The sequence below is a fragment of the Psittacula echo genome (genome assembly GCF_963264785.1).
Source record: "Psittacula echo genome assembly, chromosome: 6".
In the NCBI taxonomy this organism is placed as follows: domain Eukaryota; kingdom Metazoa; phylum Chordata; class Aves; order Psittaciformes; family Psittacidae; genus Psittacula; species Psittacula echo.
In genome coordinates, this window is record NC_137743.1 from 30,873,086 (window position 1) to 30,899,519 (window position 26,434).

The 26,434-nt window shown below is 40.5% G+C and overlaps 1 protein-coding gene across 5 annotated transcripts in view; it reads right to left on the minus strand.

The window, feature by feature from the left end:
• The window catches only part of ZNF148 (zinc finger protein 148), a 43,331-nt gene extending 21,419 nt beyond the window's left edge, over positions 1–21,912 (minus strand). For all 5 annotated transcript variants that reach the window (XM_080622218.1, XM_080622217.1, XM_080622216.1 and 2 more), the window contains exon 1: positions 21,701–21,912. The gene's annotated coding sequence lies outside the window, so the exon portion shown is untranslated. The remainder of the gene's footprint in view (positions 1–21,700) is intronic.
• Between the last annotated feature and the right edge of the window lie 4,522 nt (positions 21,913–26,434).

Here is a 26,434-nt window from a genome sequence, read left to right on the forward strand (position 1 = left end):
GACCTGTTGGAGCAAGTGCAGAGGATGGCCATTAAAATGACCGGAGAGTTGAGGCACCTCTTCAACTGAAGACAGGCTGAGAGAGTTGGGGTTGTTCAGCCTGAAGAAGAGAAGGCTCTGGGGAAATCTTAGAGCAACCTTTCAATATCTGCAGTGGGCTTACAGGAAAGATGGGGACAAACTTTTTAGTAGGGTGACAGGACAAGGAGTAATGGGTTTAGACTAAAGGAGCCACGGTAGATTCAGACTAGAAATAAGGAAGAAATTCTCTACTGTGAGGGTGGTGAGGCACTGGAACAGGTTGCCCAGAGAAGTGGTGGATGCCCCATCCACAGAAACATCCAAGGTCAGGCTGTACAGGGCTCTGAGCCACCTGATCCAGTTGAAGATATCCCTGCTTTTTTTTTTGGGGGGAGGGGGGGTACGGACAACATGACACGACACTAGACGACCTTGAAAGGTCTCTTCCAACCCAAACCATTCTATGATACCATGAAAATACAGCTTTCTAGCTTAATGTATACGTCAAATAAAGATTATAGAGAGGTCAAGTGTGTTAAGTGTGTTTATAAAAAAGGCATTCACTTTCACACCCACTAAGCAGGAGCATTAGTCAGGAAATATTAACTCCAGTCATGAATAGCAATACCATTGCATTGACTTCTGGCATACAGATGTAAGATCATAATATTCCAACAAATGTCATGACATTGTTTGTTTTTTTAACATACGGTGGCAGGCTTTTGTGAAGCTGGAATTGGCAGCATCTTCTTATTCTACTTATATATGCAAGACAGTCTTAAGGCTCTCCTCCTTGGCAGGAAGATGTCCTACTTGCTCCTACTGGCTGTCCAGTCACAGGAGTCAGCCTTCTTCACCCTATTCCCCAGGTCAGTAACTCCAACCCATTCCACAGTGCTCTGGTCTACTCCTGACAGACAGACAGACATCCTCCCTCCATCCCTCTATCTTCCCACAGCTGGAGAGCAAAATCTACACAAAGGCTACAGCAGACACAGGGATGAGAGCAGAGGCACAGTGGAGTTGGACAACACACAGTGGGGCTAGTCAAAGCATTAGATGGGTCTCTTTGGGAGTGTTACGATTTTGATGCATTCAGAATTATGACAGTGATGTTGGTATGCTGTTATTCATCAGCTTCAAATTCTGTCCCCTTCAGAGTGCAGCACTGTGAAAGACTCCATCCATTCAAGTTTTAAGCCAGAGGCTATGCTGCTTTTCCTGCAGCTCTCGATGATGACTCATAACCAAAGAAATCAAGTCTCTCTGCCTAGAACTGGCAGAGCCATCACCATGCAGATCTGCAACACCATAGCCCTCTGTCAGCTGCAAAAAGCAACACACAAAAAGACTGGATCAAAGAAATGGGTAAATTTCAATTTTCAGTTTAATCCATTTCATCACTTTCCAAGAAATTCTTCACCACAAAAATCTTTAGAAAATTCTCAATGATCTTAAACATCTGTGAAGACTTATATATATATATATATATATATATAAAACTACACTAAGTTTAGAAAATAAACAGCAGTCTTTTGTCAGGTGAGATCCTAGAGTACTTGGTAGGAATGCAAGCCACCAGCAGAAACAGCTGAAAGATCTTGAAGTTCTCCTTAATTATACTTTCATTTCAAATACTATCAGTTCTTAACCTTCTGAAAGTAAAATTCACTCAATTTCTTAAAAACAACAAAGAAAGGAACAAACCAACCCACCACACACCCCAACAAATAATCAAAAAACCCAAAAAACCCCACCATTAACACCTTCCGGTAGCAACTGCTGTCATACAACTTGAAAGTGAGAGAACATTTGTCCCTGTTCTCTATTGTGACTGGTTCCAAATTTCCGAATATATCATAGAAAGGCTGACAGACAGGATGTTCTGACTTCTCAGAGTTTCAAATACTTAAGAGGCACATTGAAGAAAAGCTTTTCAGATGATTTGGTATCTTTTCAGTAAGCCTTCCCCAGCTGGAAGTTAGGAGGTCAGAGTCACCAGGCTGAATCTCTTTATATATGACATTGTCATAGAAAACTTTAATATTCTTCCTTTCTATGTAAAAAACACATTCTAGGGACCAAAAATGCCTGTGGCATGAGGACAACATGGGGAAAATTCCTGTTCAGAGCATTTATGCTTGCAATTTGTCCTTTTCTGTTCTTCTGCAGTTCTAATGTAAAGAAGTTTGAAATCTTACTCTTGTTTTTCACAGCATCTGACTTCAAATACAGACAACAATTCCTTAATGCCTTGAATGAACTCAGGTAGTCCTAGGTAACAATCCACTTTATAGTAAGAGAATGAGACTTCACATGCATTCAAGGGAAAATGCATGTCTGATATGTCACACAGCCACATGCAGACATTATACAACCCATGAAGTAAGTTTTGGAGGTAACTGTGAAACCATACTGATAGTTTCTCAGCAATATCACAAACAAACAAGCAAAAGAAAAACCCTGGCACAGCCACAGATCTCCCAGAGAGACCTTGCAACAACATCCTGAAAGAAGAAAATGAGGATGAATTTATCATCTTATCAGTGTGGAATATCCTGTGCCAAATAAGAAATGTGAAAAGGAATGAAGTTCTTAATCTGTCTCCCATGGAGCCATTATTTGATGAGAGATGGTGCAAAACATCTAAGGTTGAGACTGGTTTCTTAGGTAGGGCATTTTAAATATGTAGCTCGAAAGACAGACTCCAAGGGAAACATGCAGATACATTTACTTATTTCAGCCTTTATCCCAAATTAATCCACACTCAGGATACATCTCAGATTGTCATCACTATGCTTTTGTTCCACACTACATAAATATAACAGCATAAGCTCCCTGCAGATTCTTTAGAGGAATGACGTAGACAGGTACTAGAATACAAGAACTCAAGATGCTGAAACACATTCAAGGGAGAACAAACAGTATCAAGTGTGAGAACATGGTGGCTCTAATCTGTCTGCCCAAGCCACAGCACAGAAGGTTGTTCCACATGGAGGGTACCACCATATCACTCTGAAATTAGGCATGGCTTGTGGGAATCCTAGACTTAAAGCTATTTCCTGGCAGGAAGGCAGGCAGGCAAAAGCAGATAGAGAAACTGAGTGTGTAACAGTGCTACTCTCACCAACATAGGCAGGAAGACTCGCAACATGCAGAATCTTAGGGCAGCTGGCAAGATACAGCAGCTGCCCAGAAGATACGCTAGAAACGTACTGGTATTTACTGGTCTTGTTAGCTTTCTCAGTTGCAAGGGATATGGCAACTTTTTTGTACTAATTCTGACTAGCTAGCTTAGCAGAGTCATGCAACTGAAAGCATGCAAGTTGTTTTCCAGTTATGATCTTGAGTCATATCAGAAGCTGGTACAGTAAGTGTACTGCTTATTAAATCAGGCTTTTCGTAGAAAAATGATGAGAACTCACAGCATTAGGCCGCATATTCTGAGTGATGAAACACAATGTAAGCTATGTGACACACAGGTACTGTTTTAAATGAAAAACCACAACAAGAAGCATACCAATTGCAATCAATTCACTAAAACACATGTAATTTGTCAAGTGACACCTTCTGGCTCACATAAAAGGATTGCTATGATTTAAACTGAATATGAGGAGAAGTGCTCTTGGAAGAATGACAGTGTGATAAAGAAAATGTAAGTTAAAAGCATTCAAACAAGCTCACTTTACCAAGCCTGCAAATATTAGACAAATACTTTAAGTGCAAGATGAATCTGTGAAATAAAGATCAACTTATTTTGATATTACCGTGAAGGAAGCTACAATAATGCAAACCATGTACACACTAGCACATTTCTTAGCATAAGACATTGCAATCCTTATTGCAGAGATGTTTTCCATGGAATTTCAGAACTTCTATTAAGCTTCACAAAATAACCATATTATTTTTCTTTGAATTTGTAGTTTCTCTATACGCTGACAGAAAAATAGCTGTCAACAAAATCTTTAGAGTATCTTTTTTGCTTGGCAGAGGTTTCACCCAAGACATCTACAGGCAGAGCCTCCTGGGCAGGCACACAGTTTGGGGGAGAAAAGGGGAAACTGGAGACACTGCATAGAAAAGGTCTCCTGGGATTACCCCAGCACCTTCTCTCTTCACGCAGTGCTCCGCAGCTGCTTACAGAACATCCACAACCAGTGAACCATGCTGCTTCATTTCAAAAACTGCTGCTAAGCCAAACCCTATGGCAGTACTTCAGAACTATTCATTTCAGTAACCCTGACATCAGTTTTTCCAAAGATTTCTGGTGCAGTAAGTTGAGTGCTAAAGACAATATTCCTAATTAAAGAAACAGGCATTTAAATGAGAACATATTAAATGAAAAGCGTGATATCCTTCCCAAGTTAGAATTAAAAATTAAAATACAATCAAAAGAAGACATTAATGGATTTTAAAACATCTGCTGGGATGGTGGATACTATGAAGTAAAGCTGAACATAGGCCCTGAAGGGAGGCGGCAAAACTTGTTAGCCACTGGAGTACAACACATGGTCCATCTCTTTTCCTTCACTTCAACTGATAGTGGGTAACAGTTTTTTGTCTTCTCCTTTCTTTTCTTAAGCAAATAGAAAAGGCTTATTTAATTTAATGAGCAAGTACCCAGAGATACTAACTAGGCTCACTTCAAAAATAAAATTCGCATGTACAGCACTAAGTTTCTGTAGTTTGGATTTAAAAGATTATTTCTGGAGAATTGAAAAAAGAAAATATGCTTTAGGATTAATAACAAAGAAACAAAATATGAAAATTATCTGCATTTTAATATCCATTTGTAGAACAGAATTCATTTAATGCTCTTTCTTGGTTTGGGTTTAGTTTTTGTTGTGTTTTTTTTTTTTTTTTAAGATGGGCTTTTTCTACTTGTAAACAATTTCCTGCAAGTGTTTGTTAATTCAAGACTTCAACTTTTAAGTGATAAAAAGCAGGATTTGCTACTTTCTGTGTCTGTAGCCCACTCCCTTTTTTTCATGTATTAACTTCTCACTGTTTTCCCAAAGCAAAGCAGAATAAAGGAAGGTTGAAGGAAACAGGAAATGAAAGTTTGTTAAAATTTGATTCTTTTCCTGGCTTAAATCTTAGCTCCTTCTGAAGGATTCTAACACAGACTTGAGACAGAAATATTGCTTCCATATATAACCATAACTCCCTTTGACCGTATTTTCTAAGATTTAACAACCCGAACGCTAGAGCCAGGATGCACAACAGCAATTCTAACATGCCTTTAGCAACTCGATACTGTCCTGATGAAAACATCTACCTCCAAGATTCCCATCACAAAAGCCGACACAGAGCTCAACTGAATCTGTTAAATGGCTTCAGGGTAACCTCACACTGGAAGTAGCTCAATCACATTATTTTAGTTCCACATTTTGGGAAGTATGTTTTCATTTAAGGTAAGACAAGATAAACTTCCTCATGAACAAATACCTGAAGCTACAGAATATGTACCTGAGCACATTCCTACCACACCCTTGCTTCCACAACAGCCTTTGAAAGAACAAGTGCATGCAGAGCCTAAACAACAAACTGTATAAAGGCTACTAGTACAAAATTAATATAAAATAATTTTTTTAAAAAGGCAATCTATGGAAACCTCTAAGCATATTTTGCTTCTTAAGGCTCATCTCTATGGTCATACTACAATGATTTGTGCTCAACTGTAAACGTAAATGCATATAGTATATATAAATCTACAAGACTCGCCATGTGAGCATTCTTATTCTAGTGCAGAATAGATTCTTTCTTCCCTCCTTCTCCCCCCCATTTAGCGTAATGCACTGTTGAAAGGTTTATTCAAAATTTTAAAAACCCAATCACTACACAGAGCAGTTTTACACAAGTGACTACTAAAACCTTTCTAAGTAGACAAACTTCTATAAAATCAAGTACAAATAATAGCTACCATGCCAAGAGAGGTCCACATTCTTCTATCAGAAAGTGAAAACCCAAATAAACAAACAGCCAAACGGCCATTGCACTGGGACATTCATTGTGTTTTCTTATTTAGAAAGAGGCAACCTAACTCTCTACAGTACAGCTGAAAGAAACAATCTGACACATGGTCTACCTGCCCAAAAGTGTAATACCCTACACCTCTCCCACAGTTAAGCCTTCTTGTTGCCTTCAGTGGGTTGAGCAAAGCATTGTGCAACTAAGGGAGTGGGACAAAAATGTATCCACCAGAAAAGCCACTAGTTTTCCTCTGGATGAGTGGGTCTGTGCAAGCAGGGTCTACAGGACATGGACAAGTGAAGAAGCAGGAAGGAGGGAAAAGGACCACTTGCTTTCAGAAGCGGTCAGCAGTTATATTAGATTAAAGCATATCAGGAAACCGCTCCACAAATGCAGTGTACACACACAAATAAACAAGTTACAGCTGTCAAACAGCTATGCCAAATTCAGATCAGGGGAAAAATGTTTATCTAAATTCTCAAATGCTTTTTTCCTAAAACAAAGTATAAAAGTCATAAATAATTCTGCAATTCCTGGTGCAAATGAAGAAAGAGGTGGGAACATGGCTTAATAACATCTTTAAAACTACTTATGTTTCATCATTACCATGAATAAAACTGCCATCAACACAATCCTCTCCATAAGAAACACTTAAAAACCCTATCAGACCATGAAACATATTGATTATTTTCACATCAGAAAACATATTTATTTGCACTATTAAAATATTGGTATAGTCTAATATAAAAGGAAACACAACTAGCTTTCACAATGTCAAAAGTTCAATTTTTAACATACTGCAAAAGACTGGGAAGTAAAAAAATAATACCCCACTAATGGTTCTAAATAAAGAACATTAAATAACATTACCTATTTTCCCTACTCAGCAAAATAAGACACAGCTAAAAGAAAGATTTTGAAATTAACCCACAAGTAATTGTAAGAATGATTTAAAATGTGTTGACTTGCAAAAAGAAAGCAATCAAACAGAAATCACTGTGAAAAGGTTCACAGATCATGAAATTAACACATTCTAACATGTTACATATGATACAAACACTCTTAAGACTTGTTGCACAGTTATTTCTATATGCTTCATGTTGCTGAACGCATGCCAGTACAGGACCTGATCCCACAAAGGTTTACACTCATACCGAGCTGTGAATAGTCCTATTACAATCAATAGGATTACTCACAGAAAATCTACTTATCTTACATAAAATTATCCATGAGTGAAAAACTTGCCACCTTGCTTATCCTAAAATCAGTCTTCCTAAAAGAAAGTATAAAAGTCACAAATTAGTCTGCAATTCCTAATGCTAATGAAGAAAGAGATAACAACATGGCTTAAATATGTTATGTAGTAAAATCAGTCCTAGACCATCACCAGCATAACCATAATCTAATATCAAACATGCGTATTGGAAAGCTTTCAATAACAAAACCATAGTTACATGTCAGACTCCACAGGGGTGTCACCAGTGTAGCAAACACACTTTAATATTCTAAAAATCACAGACAATGTTACTTAAACAACACTGATTTTGTGGCACTAAATTATAGACTACTAGATAATAGTTAACTTTGAGAATTTATATGGGAATATCTACCACTGTACAGTCAATCTCAGAAGAACAATGCAGGATTTCTGCCCTTACACTATGGAATTCAGGCACTTGGAAGTGCTAACTCTGGAGCACATCATAAACATCGTACATTTACGATGAAATTTATATGCAGGAAAGCAAGCACTGCACATAACTAAGGCTACCCAGGATCTGAATCTTTGTGAAAATATTTCAGATAATACCTCAAATGTTTTTTTAATTCGGTTTTGGTAACAATGCAGTTATATGACAAAGCTGAGCCAATCTAACACCTAATTGTCATTGAAAGGGACAATCCTGCTCCCTCCTCCTAACTGTGAGAGTCCATCCTACATTTTGTGCCTCCTCTGACGCTTATATAAAGACATACTGGTTTATACACTCCACCACCCTCGCAATTCCCCTTCACCCACCAGTTATTAATGTTCTGTTAGGTTAACTCACTGATTGGATTTACCATAAACACAGTGTGTACAAAGCAGCTCAAAACAGGGTGCATGTGTGGGCCCTTTGCTGTTCAGCATTCATAGCCCATCTCATATAATTATCCCTTGAAAATAAATGGAAAAGAAAAATATGCTGCTTTTTAAGAACTCTGATTTTTTATTTTCTTTTAAACAAGCCCTTCAATTCCTTGAGTCTCAGTAATCCTCTACCATCTGCAAGTATCTGTGAAGCATCTCCTCATCACTAACACTACACTAGTGTTATTCCACAGATGATGTCAACCTGCTGTTCCTATCAGTTACTCTACTGTCCCAAATGGCAAAGGTCTGTATATATGTATATATAACAGAATTTCTGGTGTTCCTTTCCAGACCGCTTTTAAAAAAAATCCTCAAAATAATATACTCTAAAACCCTTGGGAGAATACAAAAAGTTGCTTACAAACATACTGAAGTTTGCAAGCATACTGAAGGGATTACCACAACTTAGGTGCTTTGGTTCATCATAATTCATCTCTCTAGCTTGCTGACACTGATTTTATTTAATTTTTATAAAAGGATCATAGATATACATGATCACAGATATATATGAGATCTATATGTATATCTTTTTCTATAAAGTGTCTTTTCCTCCAGCACACTCGATGGAATGCTCCATAGAAATAGATGAAACTAGTAAGACAGTTTATGACACTCATGCTCCATTTACTGCACATGCTAAAACATGTGTAAATGGGACACAGGGAGCAGGAAAAGGAAGTCAAGACCATTTAAGCAGCTGAATGCTATCTAGCAAAATAGGATCCTATCCTTGGTCCCGGCAGAGATCTTACACAAGTGTACACAACCCATTTCTACCAATCTTTTTTTTTTTTATTATTTAGAAATATGTGATCAATAATTATACTTTATTAATTTTCTGAGTGCTTACCCTGACACATTTGGGTCTTATTTACCATAAATGCTGAGTACTCAAGGCTGCAATTAAATCAATGACAGCAATACTCCGAAAATACAAAGACAAATGCAATGCTGTAGGTTTGGTTAGTTTGCTGGTTTGGGTTTGGTTTTGGTTTTGTTTTGTGTTTTTTTTTTTTTTTTAATAAAAAAAGGTCTTAAAAGACCTCAGTGGACATCCACACCAAACACAAACTTTCATCTTACTCCCAGGCATCAATTCTCCAGCCACAAAATAAGAACTATCCATCTCTTTTCCCTGAGGCATAGTGAAATACTCGTAGTAACAAGCAACATTCAATATAGGTCACAAGGGTGAACTAATCAGTTAACAGTACTCTTGTTCCTGCAGCCAGCACAACCCCTGAGAGGAGAAGGCAGCACACCTAAGATGGAAAGGAAAGTCCAAATCAGCTACTTAAGTAACTTCTGTGAGAAGGTGGACCAGAGGGGTCTGGCCTCTCCTGGGACCTAACCACTGATCAGAAAGTGCAATCAACTAGTAGGTTTCCAGCTAACATAGAGTAGCCACTTCACCAGAGAATGACTAGAGGAATGGGGGCACACATGTAGGGCTGTCATCAAGAAAAGGTAAGTAAGACAGTAAGACTGAAGAGAAACACTGGTTACCACCATGATTTTTTAACAGAACTGTAAGAGATTTGGCTTGTTTCTCAGTTCTGCTACTGCTGTTGGGCAAATCTGTTATCTTGGCAAGTCATTCCTCACCCTGTATTTCCACTTCCTTGCCTCGAAAACAGGAGCAATGACCCACCCAGGATTTAGGTGCAAAGAGAGCAGTAGGAACTATCTATGAGGGCCTCACAAGCCTACTCATTACTGCTACAGAATTTCACAAAGAAATACATTCATTCTGCCTTTAGCGGAGGATTAAGCAGAGCGCAGTAAGAGAACATGTTATGCAATGAGAAGAAGCAAATTACAGAGCAGCTGCTTATTCAGTGAACAGCATGTATCCTGTACATTCAAGGGAGGGGCTTTCAGGGATGGGGGGAGGGGGAATACTGTGTTCATGGATCACGAAAGACTACAACATAATATACAAAATAATAATATAAGCTGTTCTTTTAAGAACATTCTCTTCTTGCCTGCAATATCTTTATTTCAGCTTTATTGTTTTCTAAAAGGCCATCTACACTCATTAATGAAAAATAGCAATTACCGAAAAATTCAAGCCAATACTTAATACAACTATGTAGACTAAGTAACATTGGACAGTAAGTTAATGAAAGTGTCACCAAGAAGGCTTTGATCAAAAAAACCTTGAAGTGAGCAGCGAAAGCAGTCACGGATTCTGGAAGGCATCCCTCGTTTACATACATGACAGCATAAAGAAAACTTTCAGGAAAATACCAACACCAATTTAAACCGTAGGTGAGGAGGACATGAATCACAATACAAAACAGATCTTACAAAGCACAGGCAATATTTCTTACTTCAGTATTTGAAAGCATTATTTCAACACAGGCCCTTGGATTGCAAGAGCTATGCAAGCGGTTTGGAAGACAGAAAGCATTCTCCTAAACTGAAATTTTGATTCTAAGACACCACCATGCACAAGGTACAGACTTTTTCCCTAACTTCATTACAATAAACTTATTCAGGGTAAGATTCCATTCTGTGCAACATCTAGAAAAAAATTCTGCAAAATATTGTTAGCTCTCTGTAGACTAACTTTTCACACAGTGATACTGGCAAGGAACATTTTCTCATTTAAATCTGCTGAGGAAGCAGTGTCATACCCCAGCATAACTTAATTTTTTATGGATATTTATTTCATTTCACCTGTGTTTCAAACATATCTTCAATCTACACACGGAACAATAACCTCAAAAAATCCAATTATTCTGAAACATGATTGAACAAATACCTCTTTAGCAAGAGATGCACTGCAGACACACCAAGGAAACTATGTGCTTTCTATATTGTTTTTGAAACACCACAGTGTTACTTTCAGTGGCCATCTTTCAGAGCCACCAGTGGTCTGGGCCAGAAGATCTGCAAGAGCCCTTCCTAAAACTTAAAGACACAGATCTCTATGGACTGCTCCACTCCTCAAATGCCATAGGTCTACCTTATCCACAAAAAAAATAATGGCCTTTTAGGGACCAATTCTACAAGACTAACATGCTTAGCAACTAAACATTACAAAACTAAACATGAAACATAGAAAATAAACTACTTCACATAAATATCTACTTCACTTTTGTGAACATAAACACAAGGCAACACACATATAACCGTCAATGGAAAAAATAAACCCATATAATAATCCCCTGAGGCAAGAAAAAGAATCACAGGTGACAGTTATTAATCATAATGCACAAGACATTTCCATAAGGTGTTTGGACCATTCAGAGATGACAGCTGTGTAAGAATACATAAAAATAAGCGAAGTGACAATGATTTAGGTATCATTAGAAGCAGCATCTCAGGCAGTATGTTCTGGTGGTGGCCCTTTCAAGGAGCAGAGGATCTTGTGATTCTCTATCAGGGAGACCAATGACCAGCAATAAACAAAAAAAGTAAAACCAAAACAAACAAACAGTGTAAAAAATCTATCATTGTTCTTCAACGTATTCAAGCAGTTATGAACTGGGCCCCAAGGAGCAATTTTAATGAGCAGAATCAGGGATTGTTGTGGCCTAAACAGCATTTTGTTACAACAGAAACATTCATATTGTCAGCTTAGCTGATATCCCTTTCCATACCAGCCCTGAGTTCTGTGAGCTGCACATGGGGACAGAAAGATGATGATGATCTCTGTCCTCTTCTGTAATAATAGAGTAACACTAGAAATCAGAAGGCAAATGCAGGCTTTCTCTAGAACATGCCAGGGATGTCTCCAAATAAATTAAAAGTTTCATTTTTTTAATAAGCTATGGAGCTTTAACACCACACACCAGCAGAGCTATAGTAGAGATATGTTTGAGGATATTGGTCCATGGCAAATAATAATATGACCTCTTTCTCAGCATCCCTGGAGGTATTTAAAAGATGTGTATATGTGGCACTTAGGGACATAGTTTAGTGGTGGAATTGGCAATGTTATGTTTACAGTTGGACTCAAGTCATCTTAAAGGTCTTCTCAATGGTTCTATAGTATTAAACATCTTCATCAAGAATAAGCACAAGAGCCAGCACATAAATAGACACATGCTAGTATTTAAGGACAGTATGACATCAGCCAAAGGGGGAAGGGGTAGAAATAAACTCTAAATTCATGGAAGTGAGCAACTAGGTCACTTTCTCAAAACCCCCTCTTGGAACACGAACATGTTACAGGCCACTTAAATTTGCCAAAACAACAAAGAAGTTTTTTAAGAGAACTCTTCTGTACAGTTCGGATTTTTTTTCCCACATTGCTGCAACAAATATCCACCACCTCCCTACTGATAACCAACATTTGTGGTCAGATTAAATCAAGAAGAACTACTCCTATCCTGCTTACATAAAATTCCAGAATTGTAAGTCAGCCTCTTTTAATCTAGCTAATCCTCACTCCAAAGGGAAAAAAGCTAAATCAAGTAACTACTAAATCCAGTGTGCTTCTGCGGTGCATCATCTTCAAAAGACTATCTACAACCCCAACAAGAACTTCCAGGTAACTCTTCACCTTGACACCCTGAGAACCGTATAAACAAGGAATCCCGGTGACTTCTATTACACACCCCAAGGTGATTACTCCTCATTAAAGTTTTACATTTCTCGAACAATTTTAAACTACTTAAGCCCATTTTCAGATCAAGGCAAGCCAACACAGGAGATGTCTAGAAACCATTTTATAACAGCAATAATAACACAGATATCCTGGTCCACTAACTAACATGGAAAATAATCCAAAAAAAGAAAGCACAAAAAACCTCAGACTTCTCAGGATTATACCCTTTTGAATAAAATGGTCGTGGCAATTGGATTCTACCTCAATGACTTTTGTACCCAGCAGATAATCCTCACTAATTAACTGCTAGAATACACTAAAACAGAAATTTAGATTGATCAAAAGATATTATTCATGTGTATAATAACTCCTATAACCATTAGGAACGAAAATCTTTAAGGTTTTTGATGCCATTAACTCATAGGCCAACAATTAAGAGCTACCATCCCAAACAGATCAGAAATTCCTGAGAATCCATAGTGAAATATCTTTATGACAAAGCTTAGTCTTAGTGAAATACATTTAATACAACCTCTATTAGTAAGCAAGCAGGAAACCAATCCATTAAGTAAGAAAATCTTCTTACTTTAGGATTCTGGTAGAAGAAAATGCCAGCATGTCCTGTGCTTATGGACTGCTTTCCAGATACTGTTTTCTCATCCAGCCGTGTTCAGTCTCAAGTGCTCAAGCCCTCAACCTGCTGATGCAGCTGAATTCACCCAGGTTCCCTCAATGTACGGATGCGTCCCACAGGTAACAGGGCAACTACTTCAGGCACCCAGGACGCAAACACTAAAGCTGAGACCACTTTGCTGAACTTGTATCCACCCAAAGATGGGAAATGAAGAGTTGCCCAATGTTCCAGCAAATTTTAGGTCTGTAACACATAACTACAACAGACCCATGCTTTCTGGGTAGGCAGCCATACTGTCATCACCACCACAACTGTGGAAAGCCTCACACCTGTCCTGTGACCTACACAGAATGTAAACTAGGAACAACACAAAGACTCACTACACAGGATACTGCAAGGTCGTGAAGAATTGAGAGACAAGGCCTTCTGTCAGTTTGTCCATTTACCTTGCTGCTCACACTTAAAGCTGCCTTATATACAGTGTATATAACGCTGAATACAGGTTCCTGATAGGGACCAGGAAAGCCTGAACATGCCTGGTTTGCATGATCTACTTTTAACAGCAACAAGCCCACTGGTGTTTGTCTACAAATTGCCACCTATTCTACATGTTCAAGCAATTTATTCTGACAACTGGATGATCATCCTCTGTATAGTCCCTTTCTGTAAATTCTATTTTATTATCCTCCTCCCCAATCCCTTAATTTCATGTCAGATATAAGTATTGGGTGACCATAAAAAATACATTTTAAATACATAAAAATTCTTTTCTATGAATCACTTAGAAAGAAAACTTCATAATTTCTACCAGGAAAAAGCAACATTAAAGCCAAGCAGCTTTCCCTTACTTCCTTACATCCCTTAACAATACAAGCTTTTCCTATCCCCAGAAGACAATCACTTAACTGTCACATCTCTTTGCTGACTAGGATGAAAATTCATCACAGAGCATAACTGTCAGGTTCACTAGTGATAGAGGAAGCTCCTGAGAACAGCAGCCTAATAAAGCTTTCCTCCTTGAGGTATGATGGCAGTCATTTTAATGTATGAAACTATTTATTTTTGTTTGATATGTTAAAGCAATATTCCTGCAGGGCATCTTCACACTAGATTTTACCCCTAAAACCAGTTATAAGGTCAGAACTAAGTTGAAAGCCAATATTCCACGGACATGTCTAGAAAATCTGCAAGCATTCAACATTGTCCCACACGACATCTTTGTCTCTAAATTGGAGAGACATCAGTTTGATAGGTGGACCACTTGGTGGATAAAGAACTGGCTGGACGGCTGCACACAAAGAGTTGTGGTCAATGGCTCGATGTCCAGCTGGAGACCAGTAACGAGTGGTGTCCCTCAGGGATCGGTGTTGGGACCGGTCTTGTTCAACATCTTTGTCGGTGACATGGACAGTGGGATTGAGTGCGCCCTCAGCAAGTTTGCTGATGACACCAAGCTGTGTGGTTTGGTTGATATGCTAAAGGGAAGGAATGCCATCCAGAGGGACCTCGACATGCTTGTGAGGTGGGCTGATGCCAACCTTATGAAGTTTAACCATGCCAAGTGCAAGGTCCTACACCTGGGTCGGAGCAATTCCAGGCACAGCTACAGGTTGGACAGAGAAGAGATTCAGAGCACCCTTGCGGAGAAGGACTTGCGGGTGTTGGTCAATGAGAAAATGAACGTGAGCCGGCTTCAGTGTGCGCTCGCAGCCCAGAAAGCCAACCATATCCTGGGCTGCATCAAAAGGAGCATGACTAGCAGGTCAAAGGAGGTGATCCTGCCCCTCTACGCTGCTCTCTCGAGACCTCACTTGGAGTATTGTGTGCAGTTCTGGTGTCCTCAGCATAAAAAGGACATGGAACTGTTGGAACAAGTCCAGAGGAGGGCCATGAGGATGATCAGGGGACTGGAGCACCTCCCGTATGAAGAGAGGCTGAGAAAGTTGGGGCTGTTCAGCCTGGAGAAGAGAAGGCTGCGTGGAGATCTCATAGCAGCCTTCCAGTATCTGAAGGGGGCCTATCAGGATGGTAGGGAGAGACTCTTCATTAGGGACTGTAGTGATAGGACAAGGGGTAACGGGTTCAAACTTAAACAGGGGAAGTTTAGATTGGATATAAGGAGGAACCTTTACTGTAAGGATGGTGAGGCACTGGAATGGGCTGCCCAGGGAAGTTATGAATGCTCCATCCATGGCAGTGTTCAAGGCCAGGCTGGACAAAACCTTGGGTGACATGGTTCAGTGTGAGGTGTCCCTACCCATGGTAGAGGGGTTGGAACTTATGGTCCTTTCCAAACTTAACTATTCTATGATTCTGTGATTAGCAACTGTGGTCTAAAATAACTGTATCACATCTTGGTACCCCAAGGACTGACCACCTCCCTCTGCAGTTGATCTACTGTGGTCATTGCAAAAATTTCCTTCAATGTAAGATGCGTACGATTACTCTAGCAGAAAGGGAGTTGGCAGATCATGAATCTTTCATCAAGAACTTATTTGTTTAAAGAAACTTTAAGGACACAAAACGAGAAGACTTCTTACATTTATTTATATAGTTACTCTTCTATATAGAAATGCTTAGTGCTATAAATGACCCAACTTAAAAGCCTGACAATTTTCATCCATCTCACATGTGAGTCTCTGTCAGACTAAATATATGCAACAGTGACCTATGTTAGGAACCACGGTTTCTGTGGTCAGTAACAGAGGAGAATCATACTTCAGGAGGTCAGCAACAGAGATGATAATTTGCTTCAGAGTACTTTTATCTAAGAAACTCTGACATCATCTACTGCATCTGGAAATACTGACTGTTACAGTGTGCACAGGCTAAAAAATCATCTATGGATCCTGTGAAATGTACTCATTTCTTGGCTTTAATACTCATTTTGCTCCCTCTCCCTTTACAAAACTGAAGAAGGTTTGCAATGAAACAGTAGATTCACTTGTCAAAAGCAAGACTAAATGGTTTTCCCTACCAAAGGAAGCCTGTAGAAAGCCAGTGAATTTCGAAGTTGCTTCCTTTCTTTGCCCCTTCCCAGTAAACTACAGATCCCAGCTATATCCCAGGCAGCTAACCCACATAATAGGGTGCCTATCGTTTGGCAAAATAAACCTTGCTTTATGCTGAACATTTTTCATACTCGGTGCCTAGAGCTTTAGGCCAGACATCACCATGAACACATGCTACAAGTGGTTTATATATACATAGATCCATATCCACACATTTTAGGAGCATATCACCATTTTCTTATTTCAAGTCTAATCTCAACAACAGAAAAGAAATCTGGCAAATTTTCAGGGCAATCACGTAGCAGTTAAAATTCAGAGAGTGTAAAAAGTCATTTGCTTCCCCTTTCTTAAGCACTGCTCATGAACACGTGACTACGTTAAATTTGCCCAGCATCAATATTTCTCACTTCAGTTGTTGTACTAAGGTAACATGACCTGGTCATGATGTTACTGGCATAGTAAACCTTTCTAATGATGTCTTTTATATCAATGTTGGGGTACATAAGTAGGAAAATTTAACTTTATGGGAAATTATTACAAAGACATTAAGATACATCTTCTTACCTTATAGATGCAGCTGGCATTTGAAACAATTTTAGAGAAGGTGGCTCATCAGCATCATATCCAAGCTCACTTACACACCTATTCCAGCAGCCTTATGCATTAGTAATATCAGGTGTTACATCAAGAAATTATCTTGGTTTACAGACATTTTATAGGCACCTTGATTTTTGGTTTGGTTTTTTTGATGGTGGCTTTTTTTTTTTTCCAGTGCAAGAAATCTTAACAGTTCATACTTGATAGGCTGTTCATAAATTATACCCTACTGCTGTTTGCAGGCTCGAACTTCTTCCCACACAAATTTCATTTTATCATCAGACTGTTTAATTCTGCACTTATAAAAATGTCATCCTAGTCATAAGTGAAGAATTAAACAGTATTGTCTTAAGGCTTTCTGCACAAACTGTGACAAGATGCAAATACTGTGATACTAATATGCCAGTAGAGTACATGAATTGAAGGATCAGGCCAACACATATACTCCATTAAAGAGCTATGTCTTGCTGTTTTCCAAATGCAATAAAATCATGAAGTGATATAAATTAGTAATACATTAACTATATTACAGTATTCACACTGTTACCTCTTGATATCATAGCCTTGAATATATTAACATATTGATAATATGAGTACACTATTTCTGAGCAAAAGCAGTATCAGTCTCTGTATCATCTCCCAAAATAAAATTCCGACAGTATGGAAGAAGTTATCGGGAGATTCTAACCCCTCTGCATGTTGTGCTTTCCACAGTTTTTCTAAAAGACACTGAATTTCCCCCTAGGACACACTTATAATCAAGTTCTGTGAGAAGCTATTACAGATATTCCCAGATATTTTATCCCACATGCTGAATGATACATGAAAAATACCTCTATACGGAATCAGAGGAAGACAATTTAATCACAAACAACACTGGAATACTCATACTGGTTATTGTATCTTAATTTGTACAATAATTTGTAAATTAAATACGTTAAGCCTATGGCACTTGTATAGTTCACGGCATTACTGCTGATGTATAAAATATTCTGTTCTATGTAGATGATAAAAAAATGTGTATTTAAAATGTATATAGAGTACTAACGAGCTAAACAGATGGAGTTGTGTTTTTAACTTCTCTGGAAAGTACAGAAATACAGTAGCTAACAGCATTTGTGTAAATGAAAATAAATCTCATGAAAATTTGAATGAATTTTCTTTTGTTAGACAGAAGTTGGTGCTTGGCATACAGCCATAAATTATAGCCAATCGCTGGGTTTTGCTGACATAGCCTGTCAATAGCTATGTCTCAGCTGTTAAAAAAAACAGTAAGTCAAATGTATAAACTCAATACTAGTTCAAGGGTTTCTGCATAGATTGCAATAAACAGGAGTGACAAAAAGAAAAGAAATTGATGAATATCAGTACTCCAAGAAATAATATTTCCCCAGAAGTATTTCTGTCAAAAACCAAACAAATTAAAGTGCAAGTTAATTGTAGTACTGATCCTTCACATAAGGCCAGCAACCTGATAGAAGCAGACACTCATGGCTGCTTACGTCCACAGAGACTCTGTGGGACTTCATTTGTCTTTAAACACTCAGCTGTGTAGACCAGACTGCAAACTGGAGGCTTGAATCTGTTTCACCATAAATGATGCCGGTCTGAAAGGCACCTCTCATTAAAATGCCAGGCAAAGGCAAACAAAAATACTTATTTTAAATAAAACACATTTATTTCTGTTAGATCCACTTAAGAGTCTTCAAAATAAAAAATATTCCCAATAGCATTTACTTTTCATTCCTTGTCCCATTCACTTAACGTACAAGACATTATTAAGTTTGGACAAGAAAGTTGGACACTTTGGTTTCGTGTTTAGGGTAATAGCAGTATGTTTATTTATCAAAGACATTACACTAACATCACTATTTCTTATTTAACTTTTGTTACTTCACAAAGAAAAATGTATCTTAGATTAGAGCCAAAATTAAATCAAACTTAATCCTAAATTACACTAAACCCTTAAAGAAGTTTTGATAGATTAAGGCTCACTCCATCAAGCTGCTCCATACAGACAGGTCTCCATTTGTAGTATTTACAACAGGACACATAATGGTCCTCACAAGAGAATGACTCTACAAAGATCCTAGTCACAAAAAGTATCACAGATCTCTAGCAGCAGATATGGAAGACAATCCCACTCTGCTTTTCCCCTAAATACTAGAATACAGCAAACCCTTCCTCCCCATGAGTAGATCTGAAAATATTTTACCTAAATCCATACACTAACAACCCATATCCTAAACGTCACTATTTGCAAATTTACATTACTAAGCCTGTGGTGCAAAGAACACATCTAGAAGTGAGCTATACCCTTTCAGATGTACTGTCACCATTATTTCACTGCAGTGATATATTCTTAGCATTCTCCTAGTTCAACTCTAGCATTACTTCCAACCTCAATGGTTTTACAGTGCCAAATGTCTCCAGGACATGCTCCACGGAGCTTTAAATCCTCATACAAATAAACTTATATAAACTGAACTAAGACAGAAAACAATCTTTTGAGAATCTACATAATATTACAGAAGTATCTGTTCCTTCAGATAAACAAATTAGCCTGCAATATAACTTTTTAAATTTTGAGTAATTTTTCCTCCATTTTTTTAACCATTGTGGTTCTTCAAGTACCTACTTGACTACTTAAGATTTGAATTCTTAACCTATTTTATTAGGGATTCTCCATAAATAGAATATGTTTGCAATACAGTAGAAATTAAACACATTTGAACAAGAAGGACAGTAACAGAAACACAGATTACGCATATATCTGTTCTCTCAGGCCTTACCCTGAGGAGTAAAGACAGAAAAAGTACATGTGCACATGACAGCCTAAATGCAAGAGGTCAGCCTCATCTTTTTTAGCTTTATTCATTACATGAGCCCACTGACCAACTACATATTTGGGTAAGAGGGATACGCAGACATCCAGAAACAACTACAAAGAAAATACTTTCGGAAACTGAATAAACACGTACGTTCAGCTGAGTATTCATCAAGAAAGGCCATGACAACAGTTTTCGGGAAACTGTACAATTGAAAAATTAATTTTGTGGAGTTTTCCTTAATTACTGCAACAAAAGTAGGATTTCATTGCCTCTCCTATGAATCTGTCTGTACTCTGTACCAGGAGCTGCAGATCCCATGAGATCCACCGGAAAGCAGGCCTAGTGAGCTCTAGAGTTCCCAGCACAACCAAAGCTTCTACAGATGACAGCTGTCACCGAACACATGCACAAATCCCAAACACTGCAAGTGGAACACTGAAAAGCTGCCTGAAGGTATGCAAACTTTTTACATAGCAGAATGCATTTTAAGTCCTGATCAGACCATTGGTTTATCTAGTCCGATGCTTACAGAGTAAGAACCCCATCAAAAATTGATTAGCACTCTTTTTCCACCTCTTTCCTTTAGAAGGCATGTTTCATCAAACTCAAGGGGAATGACTGCAGTTGTATGACTTACAAGGCTGAAATCTGATATGGACCCTCCAAAGTGTTTAAGTGTGACAGGCCCAAGTACACATTTTTAGCAAGCTCATAAAGCATTACCAATAATCTGTGAATAAGTACAGCAAATAAACAAAGCAACTGAGATCCTATCAAAAGAAAAAACATAGTCCTCATAGTCATTTGTCTCGTACCAACGGCAAAGATGCTGCTCATCAGGAATACGACATCTCTCTCATCTGAAACTTCTTGGACCAGAATGCCACATGGATGCAAACAGACAGATAGGTCATGCTCCAGAAAGACTTTCAAAGCAAGACTAAAGCTGTGATTACTGGATTCCACATATTTACTTCTTTTATGATTGTGCAGAAGCCCTTACAGCTGTTCTGTACAGTTTATGAAAACAAAGTAATCAGAGAGATTATTTACATTTGCAACATAAATGTTTTTTATGAGCCAGCTTAATACAGACATCGCTACACTCATCCCAACTGAGGCTTGGCAGGAGTTAGGAAAGATGATGAAGAGTGAAAGTGTTTAAAGCCCAACTAATTTCTCCTCAACTCCTACTGGTTCCCCCTGCTCTCCCAGCCACTTCCAGCCCGGCACTTGTTCTCATCTCCCGACACTGCAGAGAGCTCCCTTGCAAACGCTTCCTCAGAACAGCTCAGAGGAGATTCGGAAAAGGTTATTCAAAAAACAAAAATTAAGCTAAATGAACGTTCACAAGTCGGCACACTTCACCTAGCTTACACCAGGAACAATGGAGACGCGGGCAGCGGGAGGATACGGCCGTCCGGGAAGACGGGGCCGACGGGACACGGTGCCAGCCCCCCTGTCCGTCAGTCTGCAGCTCCCCAGTTCTTTGTCTGTCCGTCTGTCAGACGACCCCGCTGGCAGCCCCGGCCCCATACCGACCTCCCCGGCGAGGCCTGCTTGGCCCCGCCGTGGCCCCGCGGCTCCTGGCCCGCCGCGCTGGGGGCCGGCTCCGCCAGGGAAGCCCCACCACCGGCCAGGGGAGCAGAAGGGAGCTCTCGGCGCCCACCCCGCTACGAGGAGCGGGGCGGGAGGGCGCCCGCCGCCTCTCTCCTCATCCCCCACTCCCCGGCCTCTCCGCCAGCGGGGCCAAGCGCGGCCCATGCGGGCGGGCCGCGCCGGGCCGCTCCAAGCCGATCCGCGGCACCCCTTCTTTTCCTTCCCTCTCCTCTCCTCCTCCCTCCCTCTCCCTCCGTGCACCTCCCGCCGCCGCGGCAGGCGGGCAGGCAGGCGAGCCCAGCCGAACCCGGCCAGCTCCCGCTCCCGCCCGCCGGCACTTACCGGCCGCACAGCTGCGAAGAGAAGGTGGGCCGGGCCGGGGCGCGGCGGCGGCTCAGAGTGCCCGTGCCGCGGCCCCGGGCATGGCGGGGCGGCGGCGGGGCGCTGGGGTGAAGAAGCGGCGGCAGCGGGGGAGGGGAGGCCGAGGGGAAGTTGGCGACGGTGGCTCCTTCCTGCTCCGGCGGGGCGAGCGGCGCCTTTCCTCAGCCTCCTCCTGGCGGTGACAGCGACAGCCTGGCCAGAGCGCCGCCGCGCCGCGGTGCACCATGGGAAACACGCCCGGAGGACCGGCGGGTGCTCGGGCGCGGCGGGCCGGCCGGCGGCGCGGAAGAGAAGAGGGGAGGGAAGACGAGAGGAGAAGGGCAGCCAGGCCGCGCCGCACCGGTCCTCCTGCAGGGCCGGGACCGAGGCGGGCGGGGCCGGCTGCCCGGGTTATGCGTGGGTCAGGAGGCTGCCGCTGCCGTGGGAAGCCCCTCCGGGAGGGCCCTGGCGAGGGCTGCCCCTTACGCGCCGTAAAGGGAGGTGGGGCGGGAAAGGCCCTCGGGCCGCGAGGGGTAGGTGGCCAGGCCTCTGGGAGGGAATGGAGCTGCCGGAGAGGCTGGGGGTGCTTCCCCCAACTCCCGGTATCGTTCCAGCGGCTTCATTTCTGGGAGGAGAGGGAAACAGAACGGTCCGGTGGTTCCAGGGAGGAGGCTGAAGTAACCCCTGTCCTTTCGCACCCTGCTGCTTTCGGGTGAGGCCGGGGCATTCTGAGGCAGAGGGGCGCGGGCCTGATGGGGGAGACACTGGGCCACGGGTGTGCTTATTGAGGGGGTGGCTGTGGAACTCCAGGGGCTTCCAGATCCATGGGGAAGTCCTGAGATGAGTTTTCTGCGCTGTAATCTCCATAATCGTGATGTTCTCCATGACCCCACACAGTAAACTCTGTAGGGAATTGCCAGAGGCCAATCTTCAAGTCCGTACATTCCGTGGAGTAGCTGTCCACCTAAGCTGTGTGCGCCTTTACAGCTCTTGACTGTGCATTGGTCTCTCTTACATCTCTCAACTTCATCACTTCTAAGAGTTACCAACTCTTCCACGCTTCTCTAAATAAAGTCTTTAGGCCAGCACCGCACTTAAACACATTCTTAACTAAATTGCTTTATGTCACTTACTTATAATTAAGCATGTGCTTAAGCGCTCTGCCGGATTAAAGCCAAAATCTGCATAAACTCTATTGGGTAAAATTTACCAGCTTCATCAGGCTTAGCTTTGTGAGTCATTCAATAAGCTGCAGCCCAAATGTTTTTGCTACAAGCTTAGTTATTCCCAGGTTGTCCTACAGGATCACCCTGTCTCCATGACAAATCTTACGCCCTTCGTTCAGGTCCTGTTAAAAGTAAGATGCATCTGCCTGGTGATTCAGCTTTATGTAGGGTTCCCACATCCTTTAATGAGGTGCATTAATAAGATTCTGTATCCTTATGCAAGCCGTAGGTTTTGCCATCCAGTTACAGTGTAATAAACTGCATTAAGAAGAAAATAGTAATGACATCAGGGCTCAGTCTGAAGGTCTGCCCTGACTTTATGCAGTACGTGTATTTCAAAATGATTGCGTCAAGTATTCATTCTGCATAAGCAGAGGAAAGAGTTAATAAAATGTGGCTACATTTCATGCAGTCATCTACAATTTTACATAAATGCAAGAAATGCTATCAACCTGCATGCCGAATAAAATGGAAAACTACTTAATTTCCAAAAATAGAGTTTTAGAAACTGAGTGAAGATGTACATTTGTGCAGCTTTGATTTTCTTTTTTTTTCTTCAAAGACACTTAATTTGGTGACTCTATTCATTTTTACCTGTCAAAAAAAAAAAAAATCTTTTGCATTTCATTAAGTCTGAGTCAGGAAGCTCAGCACTAAGGCCTTATTTTAAGATACACTGAGGAATTAAAGCTTTCTGCAGGGTGAGCACAAGTCTTTCTCCAGGGACGCATCAGTTGGAACCTGCTTTTTGGAAAAATTTGGCAATTAACAATAATATGGAGAAGAAAGAGTGTCTTGTACTTAATGCAGAAAAGTAAGAGTCAGCATATTTGCGTCCTCTTATTACTCCCCTACCATTCTTTTATGACCTTCATCAAGACATGCTCCAATTTTCAAATGTCAGTTTGGGTTAGGGTGGAGTTTTCTGTTGTTGTTTCAAGAGGAACTGAGTGCCTACAAATTGTGGTGTTGAGCGAGAAGCCTATAGTGCTTTGTTCATCTAGAAGTCCCCCCCAGCAAGGCAGAGAATAGTGAAGGGACACGTCAGCCCTTGGACCTCTGCCTCTTTGACACCCAGATTTTCAAATGATGACAGTTGCTCACCAAGCCACACAGCTGTGGCACTGACGTTTGTATTGGTGTTTTGACACACCTTAAGTACTGTGGTGTTTATTAATGTTTTAACATAACAAAATAGAAAAGGAATATATAAAGCCAGTAGCTTGAGGAGCTTAAAAGAGCACTTGCATTTTGACCTTCTTGTTTGTTTGTTTCCCTTATGTCACTCTGGGAATAGCAGGCAAACTCCCCTTTTCCCTAGAGAAAAACTGTAGAGTCTTTAATACAGTCTTCCCTCTCCCTTCTGAATTCTGGAAGTTGCCCACCCATGAGAAACCCTCTAAAAGGCAGCGTGTGTGCAGCGTGGAGCACAGTATGGTTCAGTTTACCTTTTTTTTTTTTTTTCCCCCTAGGAGTGCTAGATAATGGAAAGCGAAAGGCATTTCTCCCTCCTCCCCCCTTTTGTTAATTCCTTTTTCTGTATAAATCTAAAGCCCAAGAAAAACAGGAAGCACAAGTAAGCTATATATTAAAAAAGTGTGGCTTTTGGGAAGCGTTGGAGAATATGTGTGTTTTAAAAGGTCTTAAACAGGAAGTGGCTTCCGAAGTAACTGTACAATAAGCAGAACCATCTTCATTTGACCTCCTGCGTGACAAACTGGTGGGTTTCATTCATTCAGTTTATGCATCAAGCCAGTAACTTCTAATGAAGCAACAGCTGATCTGGAAAGATCCAGTCTGGGAATTTGAGCAAGAAAGCCACTGGTTAGGTAGGTTATTGAGATGGCCACTTAGCCCAATTCTTAAAATTATGCCTTCATATTTGTCCGAGTTCATCTAGCCTGAGCTTCTAATCATCAGTTTAACCCCAATAGCTAAAAGACTGTGTATCAGAATTTTTAAATCGATTTTCCAGGTCTTGCTTTATCCTTTTAACTCCTTTTAAATCCTCTTCCAGCGTTTCAAAAAGTATTTTTTGCTTCCTTGAAAATAGTGTTAGTGTGGACCAAGATGAATCCAAGAGGAAGCATGGGGCCTTAGGGTGTGGAAACACACAGTTCATCTTCTCCAACCACACTAAACCAGCCTTTTCTGTGCTTGTGGAATCATCAAACAAGTGAAGTTAGTAATGTTGGTGGAGGATGAGAGTAACTTGACTTTCAGAGTTAACAGATGTTTTCTCCTTCACCCACTTGAATTATTCTTGTAGTGGAAAAGTTAGTTCAAGCTTGAGTGTCAGCACATCTCACCAGCCTACAAGCTGGCTTGACCTGAAATATGGCCTGGAAACCCTTTGAGAAAAATCCTAACTGCATAAAGGAACAGTAATCGTCATTAGGACTAAACCCAGGATGGAGAGCAAGAAGTAAATATAAATGGCTTGTTGCCACAGAAGTGGAGTTAAACACTACTTAGTCCTCATCACAGATTTAGGTCTTGTTCCCTGTTCGGCAACACAGCCAAGCACAAGTCTAACTTCAAAAATGCAAATATCTCATTGAATTAAATGGTGCTATCAGATACTGAATCAGAAGGAAAACTGAATGCCTTCTCCAGTTTCTGTCCTTCCCTCCATCCTTGGACCACTAAGGTCACTGTAGCCCTAGGTTAATACTAGTATGTGCCAGTGATAAAATGAATGGTGCTTCAGAAATGCCTTGATGAATGCTTGACATCTCAACAGTGGATGCAGTTAGGGAATGATTGCTATTGAAAGCTAGAAAAAAATCCTTCCATCTATTTTTTTTAATTCAAGTATTTCTCCAAGGCTTTAACTAGCACAAATATTCAATGCAGAAAATTAAATTAGTCCATTGTCTGAGTATCTACTCACTTTGTCTGTAAATTGTTCCTCTTCATTTCAGCATCCCTGATTGAATTTTTATTTTAATTGTATTTTTTATAGCAGACTTCCAATTCATGATCCCACATAAGCCTGACTCAATTGAGTCTGCGTTGCCCTATGTTGCTAGCAGATCAGGAATCAATAGTAATGCTGTCAGTCACGTAGTTGTATGCTATGCATGTCCTGACGTTAACTAACGCAGAGAAATGTGATGGCACTGTGTGTCTCAAAATACCTGTACATGTGATGCTTGTAAACAAAAATAATTAATTATGAAAAATATTGGTCAGAAGGAGAGGGTGCATGCACCTGGCTCTTCAACTTGTTCCTGAAATCTTTCTGTTCCTGAATGTGTTTAGAGGAAAAATCTGTTCCACTTCCACCTGAGCCCTGAAGAGGTCTTCACATCAGTTTCTAATGCCACAAACACACCTGACTTGACTCATTCATTTATTTGACAATAATACAGCAGCTTAAAGTGCTTTAAAACTTGAGCTGAAGACATCACAGAAATACCAGAGAAAATGAAAAGTAATGGTTTGATATGAGACACTCCTGTCTGAAAAAAAGAAAGATAGCAAGGCA